At 49.1% G+C, this 14,378-nt stretch overlaps 1 protein-coding gene across 1 annotated transcript in view; it reads right to left on the bottom strand.

The window, feature by feature from the left end:
• The window catches only part of Slc16a14 (solute carrier family 16 member 14), a 35,673-nt gene extending 34,724 nt beyond the window's left edge, over positions 1 to 949 (bottom strand). The window contains exon 1 of the mRNA XM_070015404.1: positions 436 to 949. The gene's annotated coding sequence lies outside the window, so the exon portion shown is untranslated. The remainder of the gene's footprint in view (positions 1 to 435) is intronic.
• Positions 950 to 14,378: the final 13,429 nt, after the last annotated feature.

The following is a 14,378-nucleotide window of genomic DNA, read 5'->3' as shown; positions in this document are numbered from 1 at the left end:
TCGCCCCACGTGGGTGCCTCCTCCGATCCCCGGTCTTCGCCCCGCGGGACCCCGGCGCCCGCATCCCCACCCCGGGCGCCCCGCAGCCCGGCAGCGCCGCGGAGAGCCCGAGCCATTCACACCGCCCGCAGCTAGTGGGGGAGCCAGCCCGTGCACCCCAGCACCACCCTCCTCCCGCTCTCCTCTCCGCCTCGGCCCTGTCATGTCGGGGTCCCCAGCTAGGGCCTGGCGCGCGGCGGGGAGCGAGCCCGGGGGGGCGCAGAGCGCGCGGGGGTGGGGGCAGCCGGTCCTCGCTGCCCGGCACCCCACCGCTGCGCCCCTCGCCCTGCCAGCCCCTCCCCGCGCCCCTTGACCCCCTCACCTCCCTCGATCCCTCGCCCCCCCCGCCACGCCGCCCTGGGCTCGCCCCGCGCCGCTCCATCCGGGGGTACTCACCGCCCGCGCCGCGCGGGGCTGCGGCCTCACTCGGCTCCCGGCCCCGACCCCCGAACTGGCTCGGCTCCGAGCCCCCCGGGCGGCTGGCAGTGGAGATTCGTCGGCAGGTGGCCAATCATCCTGAGGTGCGGGGCGCGGGCGGCCGGGGTCTGCACCCGGCTCGGGGCGCGGGGCTCCCGGGCTCGCTCGCTCGCTCGCGGCGCGGCCCGGCGAACGTGGGGCGGCGCGCGGCGCCGGGGGTCCGGGTGGCTTTAAAACGGGTGCGTTCGGCGGGGCCCGCGCCTACCGCCGGCTCTCTTCCAATCGGCGCGATTTCAGCCCTCCTCGCCGGTTCCTTCTCATACCGGCTAATTCTGGTTTGGCCGGGGGGAGGGGGGTGCGGGCACCTCACCGGCACACTCTTGTGGCCAGCTGAGGCGCGTCGCCTTGGCTGAGACGGCCCGGAGGCTCCCCGAGCTCCAACCCGAGCCGACGACCAGACACCCAGCCCGGGCGCAGGGGAGCCGACGCCCGGCCTTCCTCCCTCCGCGACGGGAGAGGCGCCACGACCCTCGGCCCGAGTCCTAGCCGCAAAATACCGCCCTCGGGTGGGGCGGATCCCAGAGCGCCTGGCTTCACTCGGGCCGAAGAGGCCGGGGAGACCCCGCATCAGAGCTGCGCTTCCTAGTTTTCCCTCCGAATCCATGTTACCTCCGGGCGTGAGCTCGAGGCGCACGTTTGGTCTCTTGATTCCACCTTGGCTCTCCACGGGGCCCTCCCCTCAACCCAAATGCTTTGCCCTTGGAAAGTTCTCGTTTTTCCTCCAGTCAATGTGTGGATGATAACTCCAGGGCTCTCGCCCACCGTCTGAAGAACCATTGTGGTGGTTACAAATTACTCTGTAAACTCGGTGGCTGGAAGAGGCACGGTGTTTTACAGTTCTGGAGGTCAGGGGTCACTGGAGGTCAGGGGTCAGAAATGGACTGGCTGGGCTGGACTCACAATGGTTGCCCCCCCACCCCCAAGGCTGGCTTCTTCTATGGCTCTAGGAGAGAGCCACCAGATCCTGGGGGCGGCACACAGGCCTTGGCTTGCAGACACATAACTCATCTTCAAACGCTGCCATGTTTTGTTTTCCCGTGTCTGCCTTTCATACATGGCCCTCACCTCTTCAAGATTATTCTGGGCCTACCAGCATATCCTACCTAGACAGTCTCTTTTTTTTTTCCATGCCAGTCCTAGGGTTTGAACTCAGGGCCTTGGTACCATTTCTGAGCCTTTTGCTTTAACCACTTGAGGCACAGCTCTACTTCTGGCTTTTAGTTAGAGATAAGAGTCTCTGAAACTTTCCTGCCCAGCTGGCTTCAAACTGTGATCCTCAGTTCTCAGCCTCCTGAGTAGCTAGGATTACAGACATGAGCCACTGGTGTCTGGTATAGCTTACTTTATTATATCTGCCACTTGATTGGTGATATAGTACAGGTTCCAAGGATTACGATGTGTATCTCTTCTGTTTACTAAAATTTTCATCTTCTCTCTTTCCCCTTCCTTTCCTTTTATTTTGGAAAAAAATGGTCATATATAGTCTCTATTTTTTTTACATCAATATTTGTTGGCCCTGCTTTCCTTCTCTTTTCTTTTTACAGTGCCCTGAGGCACTGGAAGTATCCATGGGTCATCCTAAGGCTTTGGAAATCATAGAAAGAGAACTGTCATTTGCTCAGAGATGGGAAGTTGCCAGAGACGGTTGAGCTCAACAGTGATATGAGTAGATCAACATTTGCTAAGATTCTATTAACAAAGAAATCATTTGAGGAGGGACAGGGGCAGAAACACACCAACTTAGGAGATAATGACAACAATCCAGGTGTTTGATGTGTGCTTGAGGCCTAGTGGTGAGAGGGAATTGAATTCTGAATGTGCTTTGAAGGCAGAATCCAGAAACTCTCTCACCAAACGGATGTAGGGTGAGGAAGGAAACAGTCCAGGGTGACTCCAAGGATTTGGCGCTCATGATGAGTGGATCTGTCATTAGCCACAACAGGAAGGCTGCAGGAAGTACTGACCGGGTAAATTTGAGTTCAGATTTGGGCTTGTTAAGATTTTGCTTTAATATGGCTCACATAATAGGCAGACATTTAAATACTGTACAGCAATGAAAAGGCCCAATCCCATCAACATACTCTAATATCTTTTTTAATCTTAGCAATCAAATATTCTTAAATATGTTGTTTATTTATTTTTGTCCCTTGTGAGGCTTGAACTCTGGTGCTCTTCAGCTCAAGGCAAGCACTCTACCACTTGAGCTACAGCGCCACTTCCTGTTTTCTGGTGGTTAATTGGAGATAAGAGTCTCACAGACTGCCTGCCTGAGCTGGCTTTCAACCGTGATCCTCAAATCTCAGCCTTCTGAGTAGCTAGGATTACAGACATGAGCCACCAGCGCCCGGCTTGTTTTCATTGTTATTATAAAGTGATGTACAGCAGAATTACAGCTTCAAAGTCAGGTATAGTCATTGCATTTCCTCTTGGACAATGTCACCCCTTCCTTCTCTCTCTCCCAGTTTTCCCCTCCCATTCCCACCCTCATTTTCCACATAGTGTCTAGTGAATACCACTGCTGCATTTATTCACCCTTTGCCCCTCCATTTCTGTGCACCCAGCAATCAAATACTAAGTGGGGAAAGGGCACCGTTTTTATATACATTTTAAGGAGCTAAGACTTAAATTAAGTCCAAGTATGTTTAGGAATATACCTCGATGCAGTGAAACTTTCTACAGAGCGGAGGCAGGGAATGATGAACATGAGACCTAAAGTGATAGCTTATCAGAGTGATGGACAGGAAAATGGCATGGCTGTTCTGTTCTTGATTGTCATGCTCCTAACTTTTGTGTGGGTGTTGAGTTCATGGACACTTCATTTCTAAAATATAAAAGCTGGGCATGGTGGTACATGCCTATAGAATCCCAGTGCTCTGGAGAATGAGGCAGGAGGATTGAAAATTGGAGATCAGCTTGGGCTATACAGGAAGACCCTGTCTCAAAACACCAAGGGCTGGGGCTAGAGTTCAGCAGTAACACACTTGACTAACATTCAAAAGGCCTTGGGTTCAATTCCCAGCGAGAATGTGCATGTCCACACACCAATAACAACCACAACCACCACAACAACCAAACTTCCTGTGATCAAGTGGGACTAGTTCCAGTAATGCAAAGTTGGATTGATATCTGAAGATCAGTTCATGTGATGCACTCTGTCAGTAGGATGATGTGTCTCAATAGACACAGAAAACCATTCAACAAAATTTAATATCATTTCAGGATGAAAACACCCAGTGGGAATAGCAGAGTTGGGGGAGGGGCCATTGGGGCTCAAATGCTAAAGTGCTTTCCTAATGGGCTGGGAAACCCTGGTTTCAATCCCCAGTACCAGACTCCCCTTACCCCACAAAGAAGTGGAATAACCACATAAGGGAACTCCCTCATCCCAAGAGAGGGCCTCAGAGAGAGCCCAGGGCCGCAGGTCACACTTGATGAGAGGTGAGAAGCAGAATGCCCCCTGGGAGGAGAAGGATGTCTACTCTTTGCTCCTGTCTGCTGCTGTGCTAGAAGTTCCAAACAAGGCAGTGAAACATCACAGTTAATTACTTTTTTTTGGGGGGGGGTGTAACTTTTTATTACATTGCAAAATAATCAAACATTCCTTTGTGGCAAACACAAAAACAATAGATAACGTTTTCATCTTCTCACATCTCTAAAATCTACGATCAGCATTCACCCTTTTTTCCTTTTAAAGAATTTGGCAGGGGTTGAGAAGGTGGCTCAGTGGTAGAGTGCTTGCCTTGCAAGCATGAGGCCCTGGGTTCGATTCCTTAGTACCACATAAACAGAAAAGGCCAGAAGTGGTGCTGTGGCTCAAGCTGAGGAGCTGAGGGACAGCTCCCAGGCATAAAGTTCAAGCCCCACAACCGACCAAAAAAAAAAAAAATTGGCATTTTTCCAGCGTGCATTGACACTTCTGGATTTTCAATATTCCATTGATACTCATATCAAGATTACAGTCTAGATTAAAAAAAAAAGATTGGGCTGAGATGCCAATAATGGTCAATTACTTTTTAAAACGTTATTTTTTACAAAAAATAGAAAAGGAAATAAAGGGCATACAGAGTGGAAAGGAAAAAAAACCCAACCATTTCTAGCTGTGTGCAAGTGGTTCACACCTATAATCCTAGCTACTCAGGCTAAGATCTGAGGATCAAGGTTCGAATCCAGCCTGGGGCTGGGTCCCTGCTGGGCTTTTACCTCTCTGCATGAGAAGATGCAGCAGTGTGAGTGCCTGGAGGAGGCGTGCCAGGGGGACAATTTCAGCGCTGTGTAGTCAGGGACGAGGAAATCTATTCCCTGTGGCAAAGCAAGAGCCTTGTGTGGTGGAACACAGGTGTTTTACATTCTTGTAGGCTAGACTTGAGCTAGACAGGCTGCACAACCTTTGTTCAGGCCCTCCCTTCAAGAAGCTGAGTCAAGTGGCTGGGAATGTGACTCAGTGGTAGGGGGCTTGACTGGCATGCGTGAGGCCCTGGTTCTCATCCCCAGCACAGAGAAAGAAAGAAAAAGCAAGCAAGCAAGCAAGCAAGCAAGCAAGAAAGAAAGAAAGAAAAGAAAAGAAAGAAAGAAAGGAAGAAAGAAAGGGGGAGAGAGAGGGGGAGAGAGAGGGAGGAAGAGAGGGAGGGAGGAAGAGAGGGAGGGAGGGAGGGAAAGAGAGAAAGAAAAAGGAAGGAAGGAAGGGAGAAAGAGGAAGGAAGGAAGGAAGAAAGGTAAGAAAGAAGAAAGAAAGAAAGAAAGAAAGAAAGAAAGAAAGAAAGAAAGAAAGAAAGAAAGAAAGAAAGAAAAGAAAGAAAAAAGAAAAAGAAAGAGGAAGGAAGGAAGGAAGGAAGGAAGGGGCTGGGAATATGGCTTAGTGGTAAAGTGCTTGCCTAGCATGTATGAAGCCCTGGGTTCTATTCCTCAATACCACAGACACAGAAAAAGCCAGAAGTATCTCTGTGGCTCAAGTGGTAGAGCTAGCCTTGAGTAAAAGCAGCTCAGGGGCAGTGCCCAGGCTGAGTTCAAGCCCCATGAATGGCAAGAATGGAAGGAAGGAAGGAAGGAAGGAAGGAAGGAAGGGAAAAGGTAGGAGTCAGTATGATGAAAGACAGGTTCAGGAAGGGTACAGGTTAAGGGAGATGAGAGAGACATGACCTTTTAAAGCAATGGATGACCTTGGCTTGCTTTTCCCCAATTATAGTGGGACTACTAGCTCAATGTGATGAAGGTCTGGAGATTAGGTAATAGAACTGTAACTTTGTTAGCTTTTGGAGCTTGGAAAGCAGACAATGGAGTACTGTGGTATATAAAAGGAAGCTTTTAAAATTTTTAAAAATCTTTTAGGAAATGTCCAATTAGGAGACTTAGGAGAAAAGGGTAATGTATGAAGGATGCTATGAGGTTCTTAGAATAATGTGGATGCCTAGGTCTAACATGGATGTTTGCTGCTGTTTTCAGCATTTCTGAAGAACTGAATTCGGTGTAGTATCAAACTGTGCTTTTGTGACCTTTCAACAACAATGTTGCAGGAAACTGGGGAGAATCTTAACTACTTTTCTTTTCCTGTTTTCTAGCATTTGGCTTTGGATTTTGTGTCCTTTCAGAAAATACAGGAAAACTCCAAGGACTTTGCTTGGCTCACAGTGGCACACCTCCCCACCCCTTGGTTCCCCCTGCTTGTGGTTCAGTTTTGGACTCTGAGACCATAGACAGCCCACCTGTAGTCCTAGGTGGTTAGGACCCCTCCACCCTGACAGAGCCACCCTGTGCACCACACAGAGACAGTGGCTCTCAGAAAGATGTCATTTAAACCGTCTGTTTTGGTTCCCTCTACCCTATGGATGCTGGATTCACTGGGTGGTAAATAAAAATGCCTGTCTAAACCATGGGCTTATTCTTGATTCGTCGTGTGAACAGCTCTCCAGGGACCCAAGTTGCCAGGCAAGAGCAAAAGAGTTTATCTTTCAAAATCTGCAGTGTGGTAGTGCACACCTATATTCCCAGCACTTGGGAGATTAAGGCAAGAGGATGAGGAATTCAGGTCCAGCCTGGACTATGTAATGAGATCAGGTCTCAAAAACCAAACTGAAAGAAAAGAAATCCTTGTCATGCACGGATAGTTCAATCCTAAAGCCAGCCCTCCGGTGACTTTTGTCTTGGGATGAGCTAAGCACATGGCTGGGATTACCTTGGTCGGGATACAGATGAAAAGGACCCACCTACTCCCTGGAGTGCTGAGACAATGAAGCATTATCAGAGCACTATTAAATATGCCAAAAGCACGATTCCTGATAAGACTGTATTGTAATCACCCCTTACATTGTTTTATTATTTTTTAAAAATATGTTGGGATATTCAGGGCTGGGGAAATGTAACCCTCTACATGAGAGCTGTGAGGCTCCTCCCAGAGACTCTGGCAGCTGTGAGCGGAGGATTATCAGCCAGTCAGCCAGTGGGATTGGCCTCCCATCGGCCTTGGTTGCTTTGAACATTGCAAAGACATGATGAGGAAGTTATGCAACCCCAGCTTGCTACTGAAGCACAGCTCTGGCTCCTGAAGGCACTGTCTCAGCAAATTACAGATGCCAATTTTTTTTTCTTGCCACCACAAGCCTCAGTGAGTTCTAGATGACCCTGCAGCCATTTGCACCCAGGCCAGAGAGGAAGATGCTTCTTCTGGTGGCCCAGCAGAAGTTCTGTGATGGAGGCAAATGAAGTCCTTCAATTGTGTCAGGGACTGTGGCCATGGCTGGTGGTGAGGACTGGGGTCAATTGCTCCACTGGAGTGAGGGGACTGCCAAGATTGGTGTCACACCCTCTTTCTGGCTGTGTAATTGAGCCATTTAGCTCACTTTGTGAGTCATCTGGGAAGGAGGCAGCATCCTGTGCTGCTCCCTGGTTTGCAAAACCAGGTCAACAGATGCTTCCTTGGGTGGTGTGTGTGTGTGTGTGTGTGTGTGTGTGTGTGTGTGAGTATGTGTGTGTGTGTGTGTGTGTGTGTGTATGCACGCACCCTGCCAAAACTGGGCTTGAACTCAGGGCCTCATACTTTCATTTAGCTTTTATTGCTCAAAGCTGGTGCTCTGTCAAATGAGCCACACTCTACTTCTGGCTTTTTTGCTGGTTCATTGGAAATAGGAGTCTCATGGGCTTTTCGGCCCAGGTTTCCTTTGAACCTTGATCCTCAGATCTCAGCCTACGGAGCAGCCTCAATGACAGGCGTGAGTCACCAGCATGGGATTTGAGTGGTCTTTCCTGCCTGTTTCTAATTCACATCATTCATAGAGCTTCTGAGCACAGGGACATGAAGAAGAGACGAAGCCATGACAGATCCAGCAGCCATGACAGAGGCTTAGGGGCTGTAGCCAGGGCTGCTCAGGGTCTAGCCCTGAGGCCAGCACAGCAGGTGATAGAGCCCCCCCTCCCCCATTTTGCCTATGCCACAGCCACTGTTGCTCACTCAGATTGCAAACATCTCCCCCCCCCCCAATCCTCCCCTCTCCTGGCCAGGGCCTGGGCCTGGAATAACTACAGGAAGTTCTCCTCACTGTCCCATGATCTCTATACCTCCAGGAGGAATGAAGGACTCCAGCCAGCTAGTTTATGCCAGTTATTTGACTGCTCCTAAATGAAATACAACAATCAAGCTTCATGAAGTACAGATGTGTAACTAGCCCGAGGCCCCTTCACCTGGAAGGCAGGAAGGTCTTCAGAATACTCAGAGTCAAAACAAAACCACAATAAAATGTACTTCAGATGGGTTTAAACCTCTTTTCTGCCAATGGGAAGAATGAAAACAAAATGATCTCAGGATCATGGTTCAAAGGTAGCCTGGGCAGATAAATCCTTGAGACTCTTATTCGATTAACTAGCAAAAAGAAGTGGAGCTGTGGTTCAGATGGTAGAGGGCTAACCTTGAACAAAAGAGTCAAGTGAAAGATGAGGTTCTAAGTTCCAGCCCAGTACCTACACATGTGTATGCACACACACAATGTCTTGGGCATTCTGAGTTTGTATGTACCTTAGAGGGAGCAGAAGCAAATTGTTCATGGAAGCCATTCTCCCTGGAAAAGCAGGAGGGAGAGCTTCTTGGCTTGCAGGACTGGTGTCAGAATGATTTGGAGCAATGTCTCCCAGCGGGAGATGTGAGCACTGGAGACTTGAGCATTAGCAGCACCAACACAGCTTCCTTCTCACAAGACAGCAACTCCAACTTCATGTTTCTCACCAAGCAGTGGAGACACAGGCATTTCCAGTTCTTTTTCACTCTGTTGACTAGCCAAGGAGAAAAAAAAAATCTCTTGCAGAATTCAAAGGTCTTCAACATGTATCTACTTTGTGAAGGGAGAGAGCAGACTTAAGCTTAGAGTCACCAACAAGTAGGCCTCCCTGGATGGAACTTGCTCATTGTGTTCATTCGTGTGAGTGATTCCACTAATAATGCTTTCCTATATAAAAACCAAGTTCATCTTCCCTTGAATTCTTTCTTATCTTTCTTTGGTAAAACTAAGAAGCTACCATCCATCTCCCAGAATGATAGAAAGAGGTTAGTTGGTTAATGAATCTCATGGACTTTCCTGCCTAGACTAGCTTTGAACCGTTATCCTCAGATCTCAGATTCCTGAGTAGCTAGGATGACAGCCGTGAGCTGGCTAGGGGTCAGGTTCTCAAAGCTAGCCCCGAAGATGGCAGAATAGCTACTTCTCGAAGCTCCAGGCTGAGGGGAAAGGGGTTGGGGGAACTCAAGGATCCTGGAGCTTTTTTTTTTTTCTCCTGGGGTTTCAACTCAGAGCCTGGGTGCTGTCCCTGAGCTTTTGTGCTCAAGGCTACTGCTTTACCACAGAGCCACAGCTCTACTTCTGGCTTTTTGGGTGGTTCATTGGAGATCAGAGTCTTAGGATCTTTCCTGCCTGTGATCCTCAGATCTCAGCCTCCTGAGTAGCTAGGATTACAGTTATGAGTGGCCAGCACCCAGCTTGATCCTGGAAGTTTTATAGAGAGGGAAAGAGGAGTGGTCAGGAAGGCTCTGTGCTGATCACGGTCTTTTTCATCCAGGACACGTGTTTCCTTTCTCCTTATCTGATGGAACCTTTCAGTGGACCGTGACCTCGTGTCATCAGTTCCTGTGCTTCTCTTAAACCACACATATTAATTTCCTGCAAAACATCACAGCAATTTCGAGAACTAGAGACCAAGGAAGGGCATTACAAAGGTCATCAGATGTTTTCCATTCTATAAGTCCAAAGTAAGATTTAGCATTTTTGTGCACAAGTGTGTGTGTGTGTGTGTGTGTGTGTGTGTGTGTGTGTGTGTGTGTGTGTGTGTGCGTGTGTGTGCTGGAGCTTGAACTCAGGGCTTAAGTACTATCCCTGAGCATTTTTTTTTTGTCAGTTGTGGGGCTTGAACTCTGGGCCTGGGCGCTGTCCCTGAGCTCTTCAGCTTAAGGCGAGCACTACCATTTGAGCCACAGCACCACTTCTAGTTTTCTGGTGGTCAGCTGGAGATAAGAGCCTCGGATGGCTATGACCCTCGATCCTCAGCTTTCAGCCTCCTGAGTAGGTAGGATTACAGGTGCGAGCCACCAGTACCTGGCTCTCTCAGCTTTTTTAAAGATCAAGAATAGCACTCTGCCACTTGAACCACAGCGCCACTTGCCACATTTTTAGTATTAAATTGGAGATAAGAGTCTCACAGACTTTCCTTCTCCAGGGCTGGATTTGAACTGTGATCCTCAGATATCAGCTTTTTTTTTTTTTTAATTGTGAGAATACCGTACAGAGGGGTTATAATTACATGGACAAGACAACGAGTACATTTCTTATCAAGCATTGTTGCCTCCTCTTTGTTTCCCCTTCCCATCCCTTCCCATACTCCCCTCCTCCCCCCACACGACCCTTCCCCCCCCACCAAAGTTGTAAAGTTTTTTGACATAACAACTTGTACATCTCATTGTTGCAATGGGTCCACCTGTATCCCTAGTTAAACGATTTGTTTTTTCTCTTCCCCTCCACAAATTATACCAACATCAAATACAGTGAAAGCAGGAGTTATACCGTGGGGGAGGGACATACAAAGCAACATAGAAATCATTGCAGCATTATTTACCATAGCTAAGATATGGAACCAACCCAGATGCCCCTCAGTAGATGAATGGATCAAGAAAATGTGGTATATATACACAATGGAATTCTATGCCTCCATCAGAAAGAATGATATTGCCCCATTTGTTAGGAAATGGAAAGACTTGGAAAAAATTCAATTAAGTGAAGTAAGCCAGGCCCAAAGAAACATATGTCCCATGATTTCCCTTATTTGCAATAACTAGTATATGTCTGAGTCAAGCAGAAAAGGTCAGATAAGGTGAGGTTAGGGGAATGAACCCCAAGATAAGTATTCAAATGTTTTTTGGTTTTTTTTCTCTTTTGTTTCTAACATATTTATAAGACGTCAGCTTTCTGAGTAGCTAGGATCACAGGTGTGAGCCGCCCGTGCCTCTCACACAGTCACCATCTTAAAGATTTAGATGAGACTTCACTTTAGAATGCTGGGCAAAAGAAAGAAAAGGGCAAGTCTGGCAAAGGGATTCGGGAGGGGAAGGGCAGAGGGAGGGCAAGGTAAGGAACTGCCGGGCTTCCCAGGTATAATCTGCTGCTCTTGTCTTCTGCACATCCTTCTCTGTAAATCAGACTTTTTGCCAGTGACAAAATAGTTGTAGTGGGAAAACCTCTTTGCCTAAGTTTAGTCAGAGCCAGCCTTGTCTAGGGAAACTCCACCCTGGGAATTAGAAGGGTGCACATATCTCTCCAAGTTTGTCACAGGAGTTTTGTTTTGTTTTTTTAATTTAACTAAACATTGTTTTCTAGAGTAGATACATTAGTTATTGTTGATTTGACAGCACTGGGAATCAAACTCAGGGCCTTCACCCATGCCAGGCAGGCACTCTACCACTGAAGACATAGCACTTCCAGACCTCTGCTGCAGAGTTTAAAACATCATCACAGATGCCGGGCACCGGTGGCTCACACCTGTAATCCTAGCTACTCAGGAGGCTGAGATCTGAGGAACACGGTTCAAAGTACAGGCAGGAAAGTCTGTGACATTTTTGTTGTTGGTGGTGGTGGTGGTCATGGGGCTTGATCTCAGGGCTTGGGTGCTATCCCTGAGCTTTTGGCTCAAGGCTAGCACTCTACCATTTTGAGCCACAGATCCACTTCTGGTTTGGAGGTGGGTACAATGTAGATGAGAGTCTCATGGGCTTTTGTTCCCTGGGTGGCTTTGAATGGTGATCCTCAGATCTCCGCCTCCTGAGTAACTAAGTTTATAGGCATGAGCTACCAGCTCCTGGCTGTCTATGAGACTCTTGTCTCCAATCAATTACACACACACACACACACACACACACACACATACACACACACACACACACACACACACACACACCAGAAGTGAGTTGTGGCTCAGGTGGTAGAACACTAGCCTTGAGGAAAAACAAACGCAGGGACAGCACTCAGGCCCTGAGTCCTAGCAAGAAACATCATCATAAATCAGGAGTAGAAAAGCGTCTGCATTTTGTTGAATTGATGAAGACATGTAGGAATTTATGAAGAATTTATGAGGCGTGCGGAAGTCGGGCGTGGAGGCAGCCATTTGCCGGACAGGGAGGAGGAGGAGAAAGTCTCAGCACAGAAGTCTGAGGCTCAGACCTGCTAACAGAGACACTTGGGAGCAGAGCGGGAAAGCACAGGGAGCCTTTGGAGCCCAGCCTGTCCCCTTCTCTCTCCTCTCTGCTCCTGTCTGGAGGCCTCTGGCCCGGCCAACCGCCTGGCCGCAGGCCCCTCGCCCTGCCCCCTTCCCACTCGCTTCCCTGAGGGTGTTGGCAGGGACCGTCCTCATTAGCTCTCTTGAGGGCAGCTCCCGAGTTCCCAGGGTCTCGGTGGTAGCAGGCACCCAGCTGCCACCTGGCTATGTCACGTGGCTTTCAGAGGAACCACTCGTGTGGCTCCATCCCTGCGAGTCAAGTCACCACCTTCTCTCCTCACCCGTGTCCTGGCTGCCAGCCAGCCTCTCTCCTCTCTGCCTCCTCTCTGCCGGCCTCCGTCCATGTGGATGTGCTCTGTCATACAACCCCACCCGCCAGCCTGCATGCCCCCTGGTTTCCTGCTGGGCTTTCCTGGATCTTGACACCCTGACTGTGTCCTGTATCCGCTGTAGGAGGGCTCCCCTAAACCCTGGCTAACTGACCCATCCCTTGGTCTGCTCTGTCAGAGCGCATGTCCAGTTCTAGCTTGTGGTCCAGCGATCTGTAGTCACGTTTCCTTTACAACCTGCACAGGCTTCTTTCAGCAATCGGCCTTGATTTGTCTTTGCAAAGCTGTGCGGAGGTAAGTTTGGCATCAGCTTACAGGAGTCTGCAGCTCAGCCCTGCCACTCACTCGCTTGTAGGCCCCTGTCTCGTTTCTTTTCCTTCCTTCCTTCCTTCCTTCCTTCCTTCCTTCCTTCCTTCCTTCCTTCCTTCTTTCTTTCTTTTTTTTTTTTTTTTTTTTTTTTTTTGTTGGTCGTGGGGCCTGAACTCTGGGCCTGAGCGCTGTCCCTCAGCTCTTCAGCTCAAGGCTAGCGCTCTACCACTTGAGCTACAGTGCCACTTCCGGTCTTCTAGTGGTTTATTGGAGATAAGAGTTTCATGGACTTTTCTGCCTGGGCTGGCTTGGAACCTCAATCCTCAGATCTCAGCCTCCTGAGTAGGCAGGATTACAGGTGTGAGCCACCAGCGCTCAGCTCCTTCCTTTCTTCTTTCTTTCCTCCCTTCCTTCCTTCTCCCTCCCCCTCTCCTTCCTTTCTCCCTCCCCTTCCTTTCTCTCCCTCCCTTCTTCCTCCTCTCACCCTTCTCTCATTCCCTTCTTCCTTCCTTCTTTCTTGAACTTTTATTTTTATTTTTATTTGTTTGCTAGGGCAAGCCTGGACCTGAGATCCTCGAGCTCTCATCCTCCTGTGCCTGGTTAGCTCTTTCTTTACTGTGGTATTAAGGGATGAATTTGGGGCCTCATATGTTGCTAGACAGGAACTCTACCACTTGAACTATACTTTCTTAGTCTTAGATTTTTTTTTCTTGGTAAATGCAAATAATAATAGCACGTGACTCATTGGATAACTATAAGAATAAAATAAGATAATTTATGTAAAGAGACCAGAGCAGTGCCTCAGTGTCGCTGCTTATAGTGCTGACTTCATCATCTTCATTGTCATCATTACCGCAACCACCCTCACCACCACCACCACCACCACGACGACCACCACCATCACTACCACCACCACCACCACCATCACCACCATCACCACCACCACCACCACCACCATCACCACCACCACCACCATCACCACCACCACCATCACCACCACCACCACCACCATCACCACCACCACCACCACCACCACCATCACCACCACCACCACCACCATCACCACCACCACCACCACCATCACCATCACCATCACCATTACCATCACCACCACCACCACCACCACCATCATCATCATGGACAATATTTGTAGAATGCCATTGGGCCAGCCTCTGCTCTAGACAGGGGGGTTACAGGAAGAAACCAGGCCGGGCCTCTGCCCTCACGAGGGTCCTGCTGGAGAAGGGAAAGGACAGAAGTACGCAGACAGATGTTGACCTTCAGAGGGTGAGCCACAGAGAAGGGAGAGGGAGAGGGCAGCAAGGGTCCTGACGAAGAGGGACGCAGGGGCGGCCAGAGGGGAATCTGATCATTCCCATGATACACATTGTAGATGTCTTGCGGAGTCTCCAAGACATGTGTGGACAACGAATAGATGTGTGAACCACAGTTTCCCCTGGGTTGTGTTGGTTCTTGTTGACTCTG

Source organism: Dipodomys merriami, unplaced genomic scaffold, assembly GCF_024711535.1.
Source record: "Dipodomys merriami isolate MVZ:Mamm:240054 unplaced genomic scaffold, mDipMer1.0.p SCAF_1, whole genome shotgun sequence".
In the NCBI taxonomy this organism is placed as follows: Eukaryota; Metazoa; Chordata; class Mammalia; order Rodentia; family Heteromyidae; genus Dipodomys; species Dipodomys merriami.
Note: the sequence above shows the minus strand (reverse complement) of the source record. Positions and strands in the feature narration are given on the sequence as shown.